Source organism: Gadus morhua, chromosome 19, assembly GCF_902167405.1.
Source record: "Gadus morhua chromosome 19, gadMor3.0, whole genome shotgun sequence".
Taxonomy (NCBI): domain Eukaryota; kingdom Metazoa; phylum Chordata; class Actinopteri; order Gadiformes; family Gadidae; genus Gadus; species Gadus morhua.
In genome coordinates, this window is record NC_044066.1 from 18,907,954 (window position 1) to 18,922,308 (window position 14,355).

Below are 14,355 nucleotides of genomic sequence, written 5' to 3' on the forward strand. Positions count from 1 at the left end.
TTTCTCCTGCTGTTGTGTGTGTTTATGCCCAACACATGAATGTCTAGCGGGCAGTTTGACGCCCGGGACCCCTAAGGACAAACACAGCAGCTTACTTTTAAAAAGAGAGCGAGAGAGAGAGCGCGAGAGACTACCGAGTCACCCCTGTTTTCGGTCTGCACATCAGGAAGCCTCTGCATTATTCCTCTCGTTCTGCGGTTGGGAGACTTTGGAATCCACTGGCTGGAATTCCATGAAACCCTAGAGCTCTGTGAGACATAACAAAAGCTCCCTCTCTCGAGCTGCCTCTCTCCCTTTCTTTCTCGGCTCTCTCACCAGCTGTCTCTCTCCCCATCTCTCTCACTCGTTCCCTCTGCCTTTCCTTCTCTAGCTTTCTCCCTTGTTCTAGCCCTCTCCCTCTCGCCCTCTCTATCCCTCTCTTTCTAGTTGTACCTCCCTTTAGCTGTCTCTATCCATCTCTCGCTATCCCAAAAATAGCAAAAACCTTTCTCTCTCTATCCCTAGCTCAATCTCCATCTCTCTCGCCCTCTCTCTCGGGCGATGTGGACTACATGTTGCCTGGCTCATCTGCTTTGGACAGTTCCAGGTCGCCCGCGGCTCAGTCCTAGTGGCTGTTCAGAGTACTTTCTCTTTTTTTCCTTCAGTGGTCTTCAAATTGCCTCATTTATTCCACTTCGAGCCATGAAGCCTCCGACTACGCTACCGCTACGATGCTAGTCCTCTCCTTGTGACGCAGAGCGATAGCATAGCCTAGCGTCGCGCCGCCGTTATATCCTCATCGCCATCGACTGCCGCGGTAGTGACGTGACGCTCTGTGGGCTAAATTGAGGATGAAATTCGGGCTTTCGAGGTTAATGGATGTGTGGTATTTAAGCCTCCTAATTCCCAAATTTATTAGAATAACACATATCGCAGACAGCCATGAAATTGTAAATAATTGAGCGGTGCTACGAGGAGGGTTCTCTGTGAAAAGGTTTTCTCTTTTGGTGCCGATGGCAAAACTGGAAATGAGATTTGGGGTGAGGGTCAAACGAGAATAGATCCAGACCGGCGCGGTGGTGCGTCCACGCGGGCCCACCCGCCTCCCTCCTCCCCCCCTCCCCCCTCCCCCCTCCTCCCCCCCCTCCCCCCCTCTCCTGCACCTGGCTCACCTCCGCCTTGGAGCGCGCACACGCACGCACACACAATACGCACTAACACGCACATACAATACTGGAGCACATGCACACGCAACACTCGGCTGCACCCGCACACGCAACACTCACATGGACACACGCATGCACGCACAACACTCACATGTGCACACACACAACACTGGAGGACATGCACACACAAGTCTCACCTGCACACGCAACACCCACCTACGCACGCACACGCACACATGTGCATGCAACAGGAGCACATGCACACGCAACACTCACAACACGTACATGGACGTACGTACCCACACACACACACACAAAAACACAAACACATTCCCCTGGGCCACCTGCAGACACACACACACAATCCCAGCATACCTGTACCCCCTATACACACATCCCATTCACATGCACGCACACACACACACACACACACACACATCTATTCAACCCCCCTCCCCTCAGACCTGTGTTTATGCGCAGAGCTTGACTGACTGGTATTTCATTTCGGTCCTGCATTTTTTTCCACACACACACACACACACACACACACACACACACACACACACACACACACACACACACACACACACACACACACACACACACACACACACACACACACACACACATTGAGGGTTTAGCTTGGCATTGGTGTACCATTACTGGTCATTATGTTTAACCTGAACTAATAGGAGTCATTATCCAAGGTGGTCTCCCAGGTGGCTGTCACGAGACCTGAGTGGCACCGCAGGGCCCCCCCCCGTCCCCCCCCCGTCCCCCCCAACCCTAGCACCGTAAGACCAGCCGGGATGTGGGCCAGGCCAGGGGAGGGTGAATGCCGGCTGCTCTCGCGCACACACACACACACACACACACACACACACACACACACACACACACACACACACACACACACACACACACACACACACACACACACACACACACACACACACACACACACAGTTTGGCAACAAGAGCCCATTGTTCTGGGTGCGTGGTGGATGTGCAGGCGGGGGGGTAGGAGGTGATGGAGGCGGTCGAGGGTTGGAGGTTGAGGTAGGGGGTGAGATGGGAGAGGGGGGGGGGGTTGGCAGCATTGGGTCGTAGGTTGAGGTGGTGATGGAGGAGGCGGGGGGACGGGTTGCTGGTGGTGGGGTTAGGGGCGGGTCCGAGGGATTGGTTCTAACCATCTGACTGTCCCCCAACAACACCCAACGTTCAACCCTTCACTAACAGATTTTTTTTTTTAAAAGCCACTGGTTCGCAACCAGCTTAGTCCTCATACTGGTGGAATGAATCTTAACACTCTCAACACTCCTCTAGTGTAATGGACTTCAACAAGGATTAGGCTTTGTAATACAACACTGCTGCTAATGCTTGCACTGCTGTTAAAAAGGAGGAGCGATACTTTATTGAGCGACGCAAAAATAAGAAAGACTTGTTGGTCTGCGAGGTTCAGTGGGGAACGTTTTTCTTGTGGTCATCGGTTTTCTTCCTTCATTAAGATGTTTTCTTGCGTCAATTTCAGAATTTAACCGTTTTTCAACCGATTGAACGGGGTCAAAACGTTGAACCCATAGAGAAAAACGGGAAAAATAAAAAACGCTTCAGTTGTGACTCACCAAACGGTTTTCGAGGTCGACATTTCAAGTGGGTGTCCGAGACATCGAGGCGGCCAAAACATTTGAAACGTTCCGGCCGCCGCCATCTCGCCGTGATTGGTGTAATCATTAATCACACAGGAAGCAGCCATTGGTCCGGTCGTAGGGCTAATTAACAAACACTCACACTCAATTAGACACCCTGCTCCATCCGCTTACTCCTTAGTTGTGCCTCGTGGAAACATAAGCGAGGATGGCAGGTGTCCTACGAGATTAAGGCCCTGTTTTCTGACCGCTAGCGGGTCCTCACAAAAAAATCCAAGGGACTCTCTGGACCACTGCCAAGACGGTTTTACGAAAAAATAAAATAAACTAAAAGAACCGCATTCATCTTGACTTATCCGCTGTCAACTGCTGCCTTGATCGCTAGTTATTTTTTTCCGGACTGGGAGCATTTCCCCCTACTCTGTTCATCGTTTGATCCGATTGCTAATTGCGCGCATATGCATTTTTCTTGGGAGGGGGGCCTGCGAGAATTTTTGACGGGAGCACTCGCATTAAAAAGTTGCGGAATTAGCCTCCGACGAGGTTAAGCGCAGCAGGACGTGTTGCGCCGAGCGGCTCTTGGTTTAATAAGTACCACTTGGCTGTCAGACGGACAGTCATAGAGCAGGTCTATTACAGTTAAGCCCCTCAGGCGGAGACCTTGGGTTATCCAATACACACACACACACACACACACACAAAAAAACCCTGAGTGAGTGTTTCTTCCAATCCCCGTTGGCAGAGCTCTGATGAGGTAAGAAGCTCAGCAATGCCAGCCTACGTCCCCGCGGAGCCTTGGCTGATTAAAATGGCTTTCTAAAGGGCCTGTATTTTTTTGTTCGTCCTGTCCGCGTGCCAGACTCAAAGTTAAGAGCACAAAGAGGCAAATTGACAAATTACCCGATGGATCCTGAATGGAACACACAGCGGTGAGTCCAATCAGCAAAGGGCCTCTGATAGGTTAATAAAGACGCAGGCATTCTGATACACCTCTTCATTACTGTTCAGGAAATCCGAGGTATTCATAGCCCTAGGACACACACGGGCGACGAGTGCGTGCGTGCGTGTGCGTGTGTGTGCGTGCGAGACGAACCCTTTAAGAGCTGAGGACAGGGGAAGGAGGGCGACTGGTGGCAGAGGTTGGACCGTTGGAGGGTGAGATGCTCGCATTTGATCCTTGCTTTTCTATCAACCCCCTTCAACCAACCCCCCCTACCTGATGGTTTGTGACATGTGACATCGGAGAAGGCTGGTGGTCGACGGAGGTTTGTTTGCAATACATTCCTGAACAGCCGTCAGAGGCCTGCATGTGGATGGCAGAGTATGCTCCTGATTAGGCAGCAGGGTGAATAGGAGACTCTATAAATGCACTCTTTGGCAATTACCAATGCGCCCTACACAGACCTCAGACTGTGCTGCCAGCTAATTGGCTTAATCAGGTGGGAGAGATGGCTGTCGACCAATTGGACGAGAGCCCCGTCGCGATAACGAGCGGACAATAGAAACATGAATTATAAACCGGTTCTATATTTGCTCATAATTCACTGGGACTTATTTTGAAACGTAATGTAAATGATGGAAAGTTGTGTGTTAAGATAGTTATTGATAGATTATGCAGCCACTATAAAGATGAGAAACACCTATGCCGAGACACACGCTATACTTTTGAGGACTCAGGACTGGCGTACCTACACACAGATTTTAAGTCTGGAGATAATCAATGGGGGGGTTGACTTGCAATGGTCCGTCGAGTCGAAAACATCGAAACCAATCCAACACCTCGTGAAGTCAGTGCACCATAGGAAATGGGGGTGGGGGGGGGGGGTGGGGGGGGGCGGGGGGGCGGGGCAGTAATTCAAACAGGAAAATGTGCACAGCGCTCGTGTAAACAAACCCTTTACCACCAAACAAGCCTTAGGTAAACAACGTTAGCCTAGCCGAGCTAGTCCCCCCCCCCCCCCCCCACAAAAAAGCCTCCGCTACAAGAAGAAAAACACACACATTCATCGTGTTAGCGGGAAGGGAACACAAAATGCAATTCTCAAAAAATGCATTCTTTTTACACGGAAAAGAACAGTGTGCTTTCTAGGCCACAGAAATGTCACGAGTATTTTCACACGCGTATACGTATTGACACACATGTGGTAGGGGGGGGGGGGGGGGGGGGGGAGTCACCACAGCACCACAGCGTATGACTGACCTACACACACACTACCCCCCTTGTGTTTCCCTTGCAGCTATACAGCCCTCATTCACGGGGCAGTTAACCTTCCTGACAGGGTAAATACATGACCTCACACCACTCAGTGGCATTTTTCACATTCACCGGCCTGGATTTACATCCCCTTCCCCACCACGGCGTCCACTCAATCCCCCATTAGCTGGAGAATACGGGACTTTTATACGACGATTTGATGAACCCCTAATTAGTCGTGTTTGCTTCGGGGGGGGGGGGGGGGGGGCGTTGAGGGGGTTTCGGAGGAGGGCAGGCGCAGAGAAGGAGACCAGATGTCTGTTTTGAAGACGAGGGGGGAAGGAGGGAACAAGGGGCGGAGGTAACACAAAGGCAGAGAGGGAGATGTTAAAGGTTAGGAGAGGACATGGGTCGTTGGCAAACGGATATCTGCCAACAGAAAAGGAGGAGGAGGAAGATGGAGGGAGTGCGATAATGTTAACTGGAAGGACAGGATGGCGTCCGTGGAGGGGAGGAGACAACCGGAGGAGCTGGAGAGAGGGGGTGGAGAGAGGGGGTGGAGAGAGAGGGGGAGAGAGAGGGGGTGGAGAGAGAGGGGGTGGAGAGAGAGGGGGAGAGAGAGGTGGAGAGAGGGGGTGGAGAGAGGGGGTGGAGAGAGGGGGTGGAGAGAGGAGGGGAGAGACAGCTAGGGTGGAAGAGGAAGGCGGGAGAGAGGGAGATTTATCTCCCAGCATCGGGCTGTTTCCTCCAGAGGGGGATCAGCCCTGTGCACGTCTGACGTCCCCCCGGGACCGGCCCAATAGCAGGAGCCCCAGGGCCAATCCGCTCGCAGAGAGACTTCCTGTGCTTGTTTTATAAGCAGGGCATGAAATAGGCAGAGCCTAGCCACGTATAACATCAACGCTAGGAGACGTTATAGCTCCAGAAGGAAAGACGAAAGAGAAGAAAATACATTTTGGATGACTATCGGATCGAACACATCTTTCTCTGATGACATCAGAATCTGCCCCGAGAGGCGTGTGGTGACCTCACTCTCACACGATCAATCACCCCAGGAGCCCAATGAAACGCGGGGAAGGGAAAAAGCCAGATCACAGGTTTTACCTTATAAGACTCTGGTTTCTAGAGACGCGGTGCTTCATCCAAAAACCGAATCAGCTTCCATCCCTCGCACGAAAAAAAAAATGAAAGAAAATCTTTCGTGGCAAGAGGATTTGGTTGGAAACGTCTGGAGAAAAACATACACTTTCACAGATGTACTTTTCTTTCTGCTAGCGCTTGGCATCTGGTGAGGAGCAGAAGGCAAGCCAAGGTGCCAATTACCAGCCAGCGTTTGTCACGCTGCCCATTAGCCAATCAGGCCTTGAGTGATGCACTTCAAAGTCAGAGAACAACATGAATTCAAAAGTACAGATCAAGTTTAATTTCTTTCTATTGAGGTGTGACTAACACTTTAAAGGAATTCAAATGGTAGCTTTAAATGCTGCACGGCAGCCTGTTCAGAAGCCAACCTCTGGAAAGTAGAAGCAGTAAGAAATCGGACGGATGATTTTTTGTTATCCCTTGGTTATACTTTTATTGAATTTCTTGCTCGAACAGAATGCAATGTAAATAAAGTTAATTTCTTTGAATGTTGATCTTGAGGGCAGAACGTCTACTGCATATAGACTGTGCATAACACCCAGATTTGGCACAGGATTGATCCAACTCAGACTGGCTGCAAGGAATATGAAGCGGGATTATACCAAATATGATTTCATGCCACGAGCTTTAATTGCAAAACGAATGCGTATGAAGAGTGAAGGATAGTCTAGTGGTTAGGGTGTTTACAATCCCAAGGTTCTGGGTTTGACTAAAAAAAACTGTAGTTAAACCTTGAGCATGATGCATATTCACCTGCTACCTGCTAATGTAGCTGAAAGAACACAGAGGTTATTTCACGTGACGTCAACAAACACTGAAGGTTGTTCTCAGTTCCTCAAGGACAGATATCCAGCATGGCTTTGTCAAAGAGAACAACGTCAGCCAAACAAGGAGTTCAAAACGGTTCCCAGTGACATGAAAGAGAAAAAAAAAGAGGATCCGACTTGTCGTCCAAACTCCCCCATACCATAGAAGTTACTGTGTGGTTCTGGGCCCGCTGCGTTCAAATAACACGCTATCCGATTCGGAATGAAACGGGAACGGCATCCGAGACACAGGGCCCTGTGGGCGGAGGCCGGCAGCCTAAACTCCCATGAGCCTTTGCTGCACGTCAATCACAATCACCGGGAAGTAGCTGAGCCGTGTCCTAGTGGGTCTCTCTCCAGAACACACAGCCCCCCCCCCCGAAACCCAAACCGATGTGCTCCCCCAGAAGGAGGTGACAACAACGGACGGTGGGGTTTCCTGTGCCCAGAGGAGGCAATCTTTTGGGGGGAATGGGGGGCAAGAATGTCAGTAGTCTGTGTGTGTGTGTGTGTGTGTGTGTGTGTGTGTGTGTGTGTGTGTGTGTGTGTGTGTGTGTGTGTGGAGGAGAGGAGTGGGGAGGGGAGGTGGGGGATTAAAAGTACTGATAATCTGCATAAAATGAAAAAGCAACAGAGAGAATTATTGGAGGCATAGTTCAAATAGTTTCAGTGCTCCTCCTGTTGGGAGGAACCAGAGAAAAGGACTTGGCTGGAGCAGGAGAGCGTGAAAATGTTTAGGTCGACATATCAGCATGCTGTCTCCACTAATTGGCCGATATTTTGAAGAACCTTGGACAGCAAACACTGTTTAGGTAAACACACATTTAGTACAGAAAAGAGCAGGACAAACCAATCCTCTTTGTGATACAATCCCCCATGCCAGTTTTCCCTTCTACTTAAATTCTTTTTGCCACTTATTTGGCAAGTCTTACCTCGTGGTTAAAAATAAAATCCCCCAAAAAACAGGGCCTTGCCTTGCAGAGGAACTCTGGAGGTTTTTGCTTTTAGAACTTAATACTGCAAGATAATATAGGCTAGAATCTAACACTGCACACACACACACACACACACACATACATTTGCAAGCACACACACACACACACACACACACACACACACACACACACGTATCCATCTCACACCACAAGGATCACAGAATGCCGCGTTTGAATGCAGCTCCTCATCACACACAAAGAATTAAAACCTAGTGTGACATGATCGCCATTTGATCCAAATCTGAGGTTGGATTAAATGTAGAAAAAAGGTTGCAATGGCATTGGAAAGAGAGGCATAGAGAGAGAGACAGAGGCTGAGACTGCGAGACAGAGAGAGAGAGAAAGACAGAGACAGAGAGAAACAGATAAATAAAGAGAAAGACATAGACAGAGAGAGATAGTGAGAGAGAAAGAGAGGGAGAGAAAGAGAGAGAGAGAGAGAGAGAGTGAGACACAGAAAGAAAGAGACAGAGTGAGACAGAGAGAAATAAAGAGATCGACAGAGAGAACGAAAAAGACAGAGAGGGAAAACGATACAAAAGGGAGAGAGAGAAAGAGACGGAGAGAAGGAGAAAGAGAGAGAGAGAGACAGAGAGGAAAAAGCGAGTGCCAAAACGGAGGGCTTTGCCGCACGGCACGGTCCAGATACCATAGAGCGGAAATGCAGGGAAGTGTTCACTGCATCCTGTCGGCCCAGCCCTAAAACCCCTGCCAGGGCAACGCTGTTATCACACCGCACAATTACCCCCGGATCCCTCCGCCACGGCCGGGCGGTGACGCAGCGTCAAACCCCCAACGACACGACCAAGCCCTTCCAGATTATTTTGGACACTTTTTGATGTTATTTTTTGTCATTAATCTCTATTAAAGTTGTTTTCACTTGGACTGTCCGGTAGTTCTGCTTCTGCCGCACCCAGATTCCCAGCTCCCCCCCCCCCCCCACGGGATCACTGAAGTTTATCTCATCAAACGTGTAAAATACACGCACGGAACGACACGCATGTCATCGCACCTCGTTGTCAGGAGCGTGGGAGGCCTGAGTGTGTGTGTGTGTGTGTGTGTGTGTGTGTGTGTGTGTGTGTGCATGTGTGTGTGGGTGTCCACACTGTGGAAGCCAAGGAAAATCACACACAAGAAACATCACAAAAATGTCTCCTCGCTGGGGAGAAAGAGAGCTGTTGTGCATTCCAGAGGCAGGTCCACTTGTCCGTCACCGAAGAGAGCCTGCGCCCTTATAAGGAAGGCCCAGGGCATTCCCTGCATGTTTTAACCCCCAAGAAACACTACCGCCACCTCAAAAAGCATGGCTGCACAACTTATCAGCTACAGTTTCATTGATCCCTACAGCCACTGCTGTAGCCAGTGGCCATGGCGATTTGAAGCAAATAACTGAAAAGAAAGCAGGACCCTATAGAGAGACCCCACCCCATACGGTCCTCCCCACACCTCCTAACCCTCTCTCCCCCATCTAACACTACCAGCGTCACCACTTCACAGGTTCTGCTGTGAGCTGGGATCAAAAGGCCTTGGAGCAACCAAAAAAAAAAAAAAGTCGGGTGAAACTTAAAAAGATATCCCCTCGAGGGATTCTGCAGATCGCAAAGAATGTGATACCTTGAAATAGATGGAGTGGATTGGGCTGTGTGACTGGGTGAGGATTGTTGGGGTTTTACAGGAATCCCACAAACCTCTGTAGGCTCCTGGTATAGTTAGTCTATAGGCTCTTAAATCTGTGCGCCCTTGGCTATTATACTTTCTCCCTCTCTATCCTTCTCTATCTCTCTCTCTCTCCCTCTCTCAAGCTCTCTCTCTCCCTCTCAAGCTCTCTCTCTCTCTCTACTTTTTTGGTGCGCAGAAATGGTACTTTTCACATTCCACAGGTTCTTTGCTCTCTCCCATAGGCCACAACAATTTAAGCTTTTATGTCCCGGCCTATACTTACAGGGTCATTCAGGCAACAGAAAAACCTACTAAATTCGTACTCCGAGCTCATGGTTATTTCATCACTTTTCATTTGACAAAACACACGAGATGGGGATTGATAGCGAAAGATCCAAGATCGTTTACTACTTAATCACAGGTCAAGTTTGCCATTGCCAGAAGAATATGTAGCCAGTGTGCGGGACGAGGCGATAACAGGCTGGGCTGTTCAGGGGGTTTGGAGACCGCCCACAAGCATCTTTTGTCCGATAACAATCTGAAGAAAGACCCGAATGGTAGCTACGCTCCGTTTATAATAGGGCTTATAATAAATATATATATATACGCGCGTTTCCACAACAACACGCGTGGTAAAGCTCAGTGAAATAGTGACTTTGTAAAGGATTCGAGTCAGCTTTGACAAAGTGTGGGTCATGGCAAAACGACCAACAACAAGGAAACGGATGATGGCTTCAACTTTGCATTCTTTCAGGAATATCCAATAGGCTAAGCCCACCACAACAGTCCTGACGCTTTTGTCCCATTATTCATTTGGGAAATAAGTGGCGAAACTTTTCTCTTCAACACTGACACACACACAAACACACACACGTCAAAGTACATGCGCGTCGCCATCATTAAAAACGCAGTGCGATTTCAATGTGTATTCCGTAACTTCTCACTAGATATAGTTTGTTTGGCGCTTACCTGCGGATCTTGATACGGGGAGAAAAGTTAAGTTGTACTCTTCAGTCGATGTCTCAGACAACCACAGAGGCCAGTGAGGGGAGTGTGTAATTCTGCTGGTTCCTCACTGTAATGCAATGATGAAAAAAGTCCCAAGCCCCTCCCTTTAAAACATAATCGCACACATCTAGGTTTCCTTCTGGTAGCCGCTCTCCTCTCCCTATAGTTTCCCTGCCTCCAAAACTCATACAGCGATAAAGCTCTCGTTCTCTCAAACTCGAGTCTATTTAAAAAATAAGTTATGAATTCAATTAGGGATAGAAGGTTAACGCATTCCTGAACCCGGACTTCTTAGTAGGAGTCCTCGTCGTGACTGAGACTTTTCACCCCAAAAATGCCCTTTTTTGGTTATCCTTTAAGGGGCCTCTGTAAGAAAATCCTCTGTCAAGAACGATCATATGAAATGTTAATCTTGGCGAGAAAAGGGAGTCCGTCTGCTAGAACACTCACGGGCAGAACAGAAGGCCTGAAGCCGTTTGAAATACTATATCACAGCAACTATCAATTCCTTGATGTAATGTTCAGGAACCACTGTCTTTTCCTGGAGGCCATACCATATCTGACATGGATGACATCCGAGAGACGCTATCATTTTAACGAATGTCACCAATTAATCCAGTGGTATTAGTGTGTGTTCTACTGAGTAGCAGAAGACGATTCGCATTTCACAGTGCCCAGTTTGTGACCTGTCTGTCTGTCTGTCTTGGTTTTGGTACGGTTTCAGGGGGGGGGGGTAAACAAGACCCAAATACAATTGGCTTAGTGTTCCGTTTTCTATGGTGAATAAACAGCTTGAGATATGTCCCTCTATTGTTTCCCTCCTAAAACAACAATACGCTGAACAAAGGGTGAACTTATGAGCGTCAGTGCATCGGCGCGGAAATAAACACAATGTGGGCCCGGGCACCTCTTTGCATGTCTTGCGCTGGCACGGTCCACTGCTCCTGCCCATATGCCAATATCATGCTCTGCAAGTGTGTGTGTTTGTGTGTGTGCGCGTGTGTGCGTGCGTGCATGCTTGCTTGTGTGTGTTTGAGGGAAAGAGCAAGAGAGAGGAAGAAAGGAAGAAAGAGAGAGACAGGGTGATTGGGAGAGAGAGCAGCAGAGTTACATAGAGAGAGACTCAGAGAGAGAGAGAGAGAGAGAGAGAGAGAGAGAGAGAGAGAGAGAGAGAGAGAGAGAGAGAGAGAGAGAGAGAGAGAGAGAGAGAGAGAGAGAGAGAGAGAGAGAGAGAGAGAGAGAGAGAGAGAGAGAGAGAGAGAGAGAGAGAGAGAGAGAGAGAGAGAGAGAGAGAGAGAGCGACGGCTGGAGTCAATATATTCACTAAAGCTCTAAATGTGTTTATGTTCTTTAAAAGGACGCCCAGAGATAAGACCATAATTTATTTTTCTCCTGTCCAGACCTGCCTTATGGGATCCACCTCGCTCCCAACTGGTTGACAACAACTTGGCCCGGAATCCGAGCTAGATTAATAGGATTCAAAGATTGGTCCATGGTGAAATGTGCGTGCCAGAAATTGGGCTTCGGTCTTTGGGCATTGTTTAGAGATGGTACCTTAGGATCCTGCGTATTGCGTCCGCTTACTATATTTACACAATGAGCTCAGGTGTTTATCCGAAACGCAAGCTCGGTTTACAGTTGGCCCTGTCAGAGGTCAGGGCCGCATTTATTAGCAGAACAGCTTTAGTTGGACATATTTGGTGCTTCAGGGAGTTGTACAGTCGTGGGCCAAAGAAAGACACACTTGTGAACACGATGTAAGCAAACCAGAGCACGCTTGCCATTATGTGTAGGATTGTGCGAACCCAGCTGGAGCCGGGGCGCTCTGCTTTCTCGTCAACGTGTCTGAATGGATGTTTTTCTATGTTTATCTCTCTCCGTTTAGACTGAAGGATTTTATCACGTTGGGCTGTTTGCTTCCAGGTTGGACGTTTGTTACTATGTAAAAGCCTTGACAGACACTGAGCAAAACACCCCCGCCCTGTGTGTATCTGCTACCATCTAAACAAAAGAGGTGCCGTACGCCGAGTTTATATGCAACAATTGCTTGTACAAAAACAAAACATGTGTATGTGTAGATCCACTCACGGCTTTATCCCGTCATAACATCATTCCACGTCAGCGACTGGACATACAAGAGATATGTTACATTACAATATTGTGAAGATTTTGCTGTATAGCCAATGGACCGGTGTATAACCAATGGCCCTTTGATTAATAAGATGAAGACAGAGCGGATGAACACATGACCCTTTCACTTGGTGTGTACTCACCTTAAGATGGATGCCCGTGTATCGCAGCCAAACCTACCCCCTGGCAGTTATAACTGCAGTATATCTCTCTCTACTGTGGACAGAAAGTTGTCAGAGAACAATGCGTCTGAAGACACAGAGCTAGCTTGGGTAAACCTGGAAGGACGAAAGGAAAAGAGAAAGAAAGAAGAAAGACAGACGCGGATGCGCGGTGTAAATATTGTGTTCCAGTCTCAGTTAAAGAGGTGTATTAGGCCGCAACTGAGTGAGTGCTTCCTTTATTTCCACTATCAACCGACAAACAAACGAGGCCGCCGTCTGGGATTGATGGTGAACCAGCAGCGGAGCCATGGGAGAACAGCTACAGTAGGTATAATGATATGAAAATGATTTCGCGCCGCATGAACAAACCTGCTGTTTTCTCAGAGTGCTTGAACGCATCCTCTAATAACAAAGGTAGTTCAAAGGTACTTATCGTTGTTGTCATATTGTTATTGCGCTATGCGTGTCCCTCCCAGTGCAATTATATGCTAATTTAATACAGATTTTAATCATAGGGTTTTACGCAACCATTTTGTGGCACCAGATATGCGTATTGTATTGCATCCTTTTTGCCTGATGCTGATACTTGCATAATAGTTTACCCTCTTCGTGACTTGTATTTATCTTGTCTTCCTTCTATCTCATCTTTTCTGGGCAACAGCTTTGAGTTTGATGCCGAGCGTTATGAATGTTCAACGCTCATCTTGAATGATCGTGTGGAGTAACACTACACCACGTACGTGTGTGAATCACCGTCTACGCCGTTTCGCTGATGAAATACGAGCCACATCTTTTCTTTCAACTTCGTGTATGTGTGTGTGTGTGTGTGATAAATTCGGGGTTTAGGACTTTTCCCTGCCCTACTCCCTCTGACCCTCTTTGCATGGATCGTTTCCCTGATGTGAAATGATTTATTATGATCGGTTACATGTCGTGTAACCTACCAGAGGCCCAGAGAGCGATTAAACGCCGCGTTGTAGGCTTGTAGCGCACCTGGCTCCGAAACGGCCTCCTTTTGACATGTTCAGGGGCATCAGGACGGTTCCCTGAGGGACGCCCTCATTCCTGCTCGGACTCTTAGCAAAGCAAACACCGCTCGTGTGTTTGTTGACTCAAGGCAGAAGTTAAAATCCCAGCAGGTGAACGTGACACTTTGTAGAAAATCTGATTGAAAATATTACGTTTTGGAAAAAAGAGAATGTTTTATGGTCATTTTTATAACCTCTGCTAGCCTTATTCTATTTTGTTTCTAAATTGTGCAGAGAGGTAAAACTAAAGCATTAGCCATGTTTATTTCTCTACAAATTGAAATCACTTAGATTATTGTTATGATTCATATTCTGCTTTAGGAGCAGAAATCGTTAGTTTTTTTTGTCACGTTTAACAAAAAAGAGTTAAAATAATGCACATTTGATGGGCATAATCTGTGAAATGACCTGCTGCAACTATCATCTGTCACAAA

The 14,355-nt window shown here is 48.1% G+C and overlaps 1 protein-coding gene across 6 annotated transcripts in view; it reads right to left on the reverse strand.

Moving 5' to 3' along the window:
- cald1a (caldesmon 1a) overlaps positions 1-10,816 on the reverse strand; it is a 58,729-nt gene extending 47,913 nt beyond the window's left edge. For 4 of the 6 annotated variants that reach the window (XM_030342040.1, XM_030342038.1, XM_030342039.1 and 1 more), the window contains exon 1: positions 10,561-10,815. The gene's annotated coding sequence lies outside the window, so the exon portion shown is untranslated. Of the gene's footprint in view, positions 1-10,560 lie in introns of all 6 variants that reach the window. The other 2 variants (XR_003974014.1, XM_030342037.1) reach the window with 2 other exon arrangements.
- Positions 10,817-14,355: the final 3,539 nt, after the last annotated feature.